General features: G+C 33.0%; 1 pseudogene; it reads left to right on the plus strand.

Annotated features, from left to right (window-relative positions):
* The first annotated feature begins 1,327 nt into the window (after window positions 1-1,327).
* On the plus strand, window positions 1,328-3,475 carry LOC128166038 (heat shock 70 kDa protein 12A-like; annotated as a pseudogene).
* The last annotated feature ends 3,439 nt before the right edge of the window (window positions 3,476-6,914 follow it).

Raw genomic sequence — 6,914 nt, forward strand, 5'->3', positions numbered from 1 at the left:
TAATCTTAAAGACAATTTCTTTTTTATGTTTCTTTAAATTAATGTAAGGTTCTCGAAGATCAATATATTAGGATATTATGTTTATATTCTAAAGACTTTGACAAAAGAGTGAATATATGTGTCCAATTGTTAAAATAAAAGTGTTTGTCTACTTTCGGAATTAAGTGCTCTTATATCGATGAAACGGAATCATTTATTTGAATGGGGGGTATAATAACAACATTAAATTCTTATGAGTTTTTAAACACATTTGTCATTGTATTTGTCTGTGATAACACACCGAATCGGTTTGGAATTTACGGTCCAATGACTATGAATTTTTTCCCTCGTTCAAACGTTAAAGGCACCAGCATCTGGTGTTATCCCCCACTTTCAAATCTATCAATCGGGAGTAGGCGACAGTACATGGCAGCAGCTTCTGGTTTATGCACTCCAAAAATTATGTTTATTTTTCAAAAACTAGTACTATTGAAAGGTAAATTAAATTACTAAAGTCAGCAATTGAAGCTGGTATAATAATTTATTCTGCTTATGCACTTAAACTATCTACCACTTGATTTGGATAAATGACAAACGATGCACTTATTTAATAGCTGTAAGAAACACATTTTAAGGTAAGGTCAATCAAAATCTAAATGTGTGAAATGATGCACAAAGACATTATATCTATCTTGCCGCTTCTATTGTAAACGGCGGGTGTGACCAGTCAGCAAAGGATGTGCACTTCTCCTAGGCACCTGATCCTACCTCCACTGTAAAGGAGGTTCGTGTTTGCTCAAGATTTTCATTTTGACGATCACAAACAAACCAAATCATCAACGTTTCGTTTTTCCCTATTATGACATTTCCAAGAATTTGACATTTACCTCGATTATGACTTGCCCAGTTGTGTCAAGGACCACAAGGCGGGTGCGTCCGGTCAGCAGAGGATGCTCACATTTCCTAGGAACCAGATCCTACCACTATATTTTTAGTGGTCCTCAGCTTTGAATTTGTATTCCGTCTTATGCATTTTTGAGATGTTTGACGGTTTGTTATTGTCATTTTTCATTTGCAGAGTCTGGCCAAATGATGGGAACTGTCAATACCCATAAAAATGCCGTCAACGCTCATTGCTTCTAGGATGCTTTTTGTCGTTTAACCGGCTCAATAAATGTTATTTGATATCGAATGCCCTGCGTTGAATTGGTCATAAACGGCTTCTTTTTACCATCCATTTCTTCTATTGCCATACTTCTGTTTAGTAATTAGCAAAAAATAAATCCTGACAAAACCTTTAAATCGTTTGGATACACGGCAGAGGAAGAATATTCAAGTCTTGTCGAGAATGGGCAGCACCGAGATTGGTACTTCTTTACGAAGATCAAAATGAAACTGCTCTGTCATGAGGTCATTATAAGAATCACTTTGTAAACCACTTTTGAAATACAACCACTATTGAACTATTTTTTAAATAGCAGTTCGGAATGAATTTTACTATGAATAGCGCTTTGTAACCACTATTGGAACAAAATCACTATTAAAATAAAGATTGATCTAAATTTCACTGAAAGTGGGGAATAATGAATTTGGGTATGTCCGTCGATCTGACTGCCTGTCATCTATCATTCTGTCAATGTGTAACACTTCGTTTCCGGATGATATTATGAGGTGCTATGGGACACCTAGCGATATACATGTGAATAAAATTATAATATAATCAAAATATTTTTTTTAATTCTGAAATAATGAACGTACATAAATATTGATACTAATGTCCTTTAATTTTAATTTTCATGAATATCGCGTGTCCGACACCACCTTAAGATATAACCCGGAAACGAAAGTATTACACACAGACAGAATGAAGGACGGACAGACAATTGCTTTTGAATTCAAATGTAAATAATAACCGAATTAGAGAATTAGAATCAGAGAGCACAACGGATATAAGTGTCATTGCGATCAAAGGTGAGAAAGAAATTCAAATCGTAGAAAGAGCTTGTGGAGGCGCATTTGGCGGAGTCTAAATCAAAGAAAAATTTACACAGTGGCTGGAGGACGTGTTTGGAAAAGAAATGTTAAAGAAATTTTAAACAGAACATCGATCTGACTATATGTTGCTGATTGAAAATTTTGAAAACAAAAAACGTTTAATAGACCCTAGCACTGACAAACAGATATGCTTTCAGATTCCTTCATCTCTAAAATCAATGGCAGAAAACCTTTGGGAGTATTCTATACAAGACCGGTTTAAAACAATGGAAATAAATGCCGTGCAGGTTAAAGGTCGCAGGAAATTATTCGTCCCATCTTCATTTTTGTTAGAAAACTTGTTTATCCCGATTGCTAAAAATGTTTTTGAGGAACTCCAACGTAATTTATTCTCTCAAAACATGGCGATATCGACTGTGTGTTGGTTGTGTGTTTAGCTCAGTCTCCTGCTGTTTTCTCTGAGATCCGGAAATACGTCAGAGACATACCTGTGTACGTTCCGTTCGATTCGTCGTTAGCAGTAGTCAGTGGTGCAGTGTTGTATGGACATGAGAATGATATCATTAAGGCAAGAGTTTGTCCTTATTTTATGGTATTCAAACGATGAGACCGTTTATTGATGGTAAAGATGATGAAACGAAAAAGCTTATTCAAGAAGGAAAAACGTGATGTAAACACAACTTTAGAGCCCTTTACAAAGCTGGAGATCTTGTGAAACTAGGAGACGTGTCTTCATATAATTTTCGTTTCGTTAAGAGTCGTTTGAAGATGAAAACAGAAATCATAAGCGATTTAAACCAATACGGTGCGTTCTCTTTTCATCAAAGGAGAGAGATGTAAGATATGTCACCGACGAAGGATGCAAGGAACACGGAACAATTGACATTGACGTCCCAGAAGACTGATTTCCGTCCATTATAAATGTACCGTTGAACTTGAGTTTACTGGAACCGAAATTATTGCTAGTTTAAAAGACGAAAAAGGGACCAAAACCATCAGACTAGAATTTATTACTTAAAAATATATCCTTTCTGTTTATGTTTGATTATATCTGTATTATCACGAATGGACTTATTCTTATGGTATTCAAACGATAAGACTGTTTATTAAAAGAGATGATGAAAATAAAAAAGTTGTTCAAGAAGGAGAAACGTGGTGTAAACAATGCTTTAGAGCCCTTTACAATGGAGATCTCGTGAAACTAGGAGACGTTTCTTCATACGACTTGAAAGAGTCATTTGAAGATGAAAACAGAAATCATAAGCGATTCCGTCCAATACGTTGCGTTATGTTTATACCGAAGGAAAACGATGTTAGGTACATGTATGTCACCGACAAGGGGTGCATGGAACACGGAACAATCGAAATTGAAGCCCCAGAAAATGGATTTCCGGTTCAATATGAATGTACTGTTGCACTTGAGTTTGCTAGAACTGAAATTGTCGCTCGTTTAAAAGACAAGAAAGGGACCTAAACTATTAGACTGGAATTCATGAATTAACGAGGAAGTCTTTCTCTCAATGCTTTGTTAGATTCTCAAATGGGAATTTTGCGATGGACTGTTATTTCTAATAAACGAATTAAGAAACACTATTCAAACAAATTTGAAAAATTTGAAAAATAGCAGAAACTTGTCTAAGCCTGTCCCAAGTTATTGCTTCGATCAAGTTTTGATAATTTTCAATAAAAATACACATGCCTGTGAAAGAAATACAATTGAAATCGATGAAAGGGATTATATCCAAAACATCTTCATTGAACAATTATTCCTTTTCACTCATAAAATTTCACAGGAACGAAAACAATTTTCTTACGGAGATTTATAATGAGAAATGTTTACATCTTTTCTCCATTCGGAAGTACTCGGGATACCTCGCACAATTTTTTAACGCTATCATCCGGGCTTATTAATGACTGATGCAATGCAAAATCTCCGTAGACTTTCAATTTTGGGATGTGTATTGAAACTTGAAGGGGTAGAGACAGATAATCTTGACATTTTTTATATTAGTGGATGAACGTAGTTTAAGCATAAAGGTATTTACTATTATTGAAATGTCAAGCAAAAAGTGGTGGAAGCAAAAACTCGGGACGAATATTATAAATTTCATTAAATTCTGATTAACACCAAAACATGACTCGATCTAGTTTTCATATTGAAAAGGAATATGAATCATTTATGAAAATTCAGATTTCTACCTTTAATCGTTGTTTGTGAACATTGATACAAATTTCATATAAATTTGATTTTAAAACTTGGCATTAGTACTATGTTAAAATTCACATATAGAACAATTTTAACTTAGAACTTTTGTTCTACTTTCTTTATATTTTAACGATTTGCATCGTGATAAGAATAATCGTCTGTTGAATTCAGACATCTGAAATGCATATCAGGGTTATATCAAAAATACGTTAAAGGTTGATGCATTCAGTTTATATAACTAAAGTAAAATAAAAAGCGTATTGCTAACAAGGTTGAGTTTATCTTGATTCATCAACAAGAAAAAGACTCCAGAGTTGAGACAATATTAAAGGTATAAATTTAAAACACTGTGGTTTATTTTAAAAAATTGACAATGAGGGTCTGTTAATAACCGATAAAATCTAATTCATTGTTAATGTTTGCCATCTACATTTGTTTGATACTACAGAAAATATTTAAATGATATCCGTAAATTGACACAATCTTATTAAACCAGCTGGCATGAAATCCAAGCCCGCAAAATAGAACAATGTTTAGTCATTTTTATGTCATGTTTGATCGAACACTATTGCCTAAATAAAACAGAGTCACTTAAGGTTCTATTACAAGAAGTAGCATGGAATAAATGTGTTAGTTAAAACAATTGTCAATTTCTACGACGACTAATATTTGTTTTACATTCTAGTATTTAGAAAACCTTGTGCTTTATATTCTTTAAATCTAAGGATACGAACGCAACAATATTAGAGTTTTTCAGATCAAGCTCTTTTATGATTAGAATTTGGAATAAAGAAATAGGACATATACATCTAGATCTATTGGTTATCAGCGCAAAACGTTTTATAAGAATTTGTAAATAATAATACTTTATGCCCATACATTGATCTTAACAATGACCAATAAAGCCTATTCCACTGATAAACTCAAATCTTTTGTTCCATCTATGAACTGCATCTTGTAAATTGTTCACCCTAAAACAACTAAATAGTCATTGACGAAATATTGCATTTATTAATGATGAATAAAAAAAACTTGCACAAATAAACAATATCACAAACATGGAGATCTCTGACAAAGTCAATACTCAAACTTATTAAATAACGTATTGAAGTAATTATTACGCACGGTTACAAAAATATGTTCGGAGATGGATATATATTGCAAATTCACTAATTGACCGTAAAAGCCTTCTGCTACTCCCTCCATTTCCAAAAATATATTAGGCAAGTATTATAAAAAAAAAAATAGCGTGGCGCAACGGACATAAGGAAGATAACTCAAAAAAAAAATCGGTACCTGTTTTAGCAAACTGAATAAAATTCATTAAACTATACCTTTGTATTTAGTCAAGTGTCTCTTTAGGCAAACTATTTGAAAAATTCGACGGGGAATAGACTCTTGTGGAGGCTTCGTACATAATTTTAAGCTACGTCTTGTCAAAAATCTAGTGTTTGCTGGTACCGATCATGTTCGGCCAAATATTTTCAATAAGTTACAGCGGATGATTGAGCCAGCCAACTCATATTTTTAATGTGGTTACTAACGATGATTTTTTTGGACAACCCGCATCCTATATAATGGGGCATTAAGAAATGTTTAAATCTCCAGGAGGAAAATGACGGACAAGGACAGGACAGAAATTATTGTCTAAATCTCAATATTTGAGCGTTGATATTGCCGTTAACTCTCGATAAAGTTTCGACTCAACCAAAACCAAGACACCGCCATGCCATAACACTAAATATGCCTCTATTTTGATTTGGAACAAAGTCTATCTTTCGCTCCGCTTTTCTCAACAACAAAAATTGCATCTGAAAGTTAACAGTTCATCATCTATTCTCCTGACAGCGCGACAGATAATTTTTTTTTCTTTTAAACCCTTTCAAAAATTCAAGTTTTTATAGTTTATTTTATAAGATCTTCTTAGAAACTGCAATATTTTTATTTCATTAAAACTAGCCGTAATTTCACTGAAAGGTGCACATCCATCAACACTTACCAACCATTGCAATCTACGATAATCACAAATAATCACCGTCATTTATCAGTCACATGACCATGTCTTTATATATTTACGTATCACATGATTCCTTATGATATTGTTGGTTAAGGATAGAAATAGCGTTGTACACTTGGTTTAACACGTCATACTTTCTGCGGGTGAAATGTTCTTGTCTAAAATTTTGTCCGCTTACTGTATGAAAGTAAGTTTTCTTTCTTTTAGTCCTTTTTATTATTATATTGTACTTAAATTCCACAGTTAAGGTAACATGGAGTTAAGGTAAAGACTCCATTGCAACTGTAAAAAGGGTGTATGCTTTAATGTGGCGCGTGAGCTTCGTTGAATTACGTCTAACGACGTTTTATTAAATAAATTATATTTTATCAATGAAAATTGAAATTCTATACTATAAACTTCTAAATACTGATAAAAACAATGATGAATATCTACGGGTCTCTAAATGACTTTTTTAAAGTTCAATTTAGCTAAAGAGATTCATACAAGTAGAACATTACACTAACTTCCGATTGTCTAAAGAACTAAAAATTATTCGTACATTATCCACATATGAATTATATGTATATATTGTTTTCAATTTAATGTTATCATTTACTTTGATGAATAAGTTTACACAGAGCTGATTTTAAAATAAATTAATAATACTGTGTGCATTGAAATCTTTTTTTCTTTTCTTCACTTGGTGTATATCTCTCTCTAGTTTGCGTATGTTGT

The sequence above is a fragment of the Crassostrea angulata genome, chromosome 10 (genome assembly GCF_025612915.1).
Source record: "Crassostrea angulata isolate pt1a10 chromosome 10, ASM2561291v2, whole genome shotgun sequence".
In the NCBI taxonomy this organism is placed as follows: domain Eukaryota; kingdom Metazoa; phylum Mollusca; class Bivalvia; order Ostreida; family Ostreidae; genus Magallana; species Magallana angulata.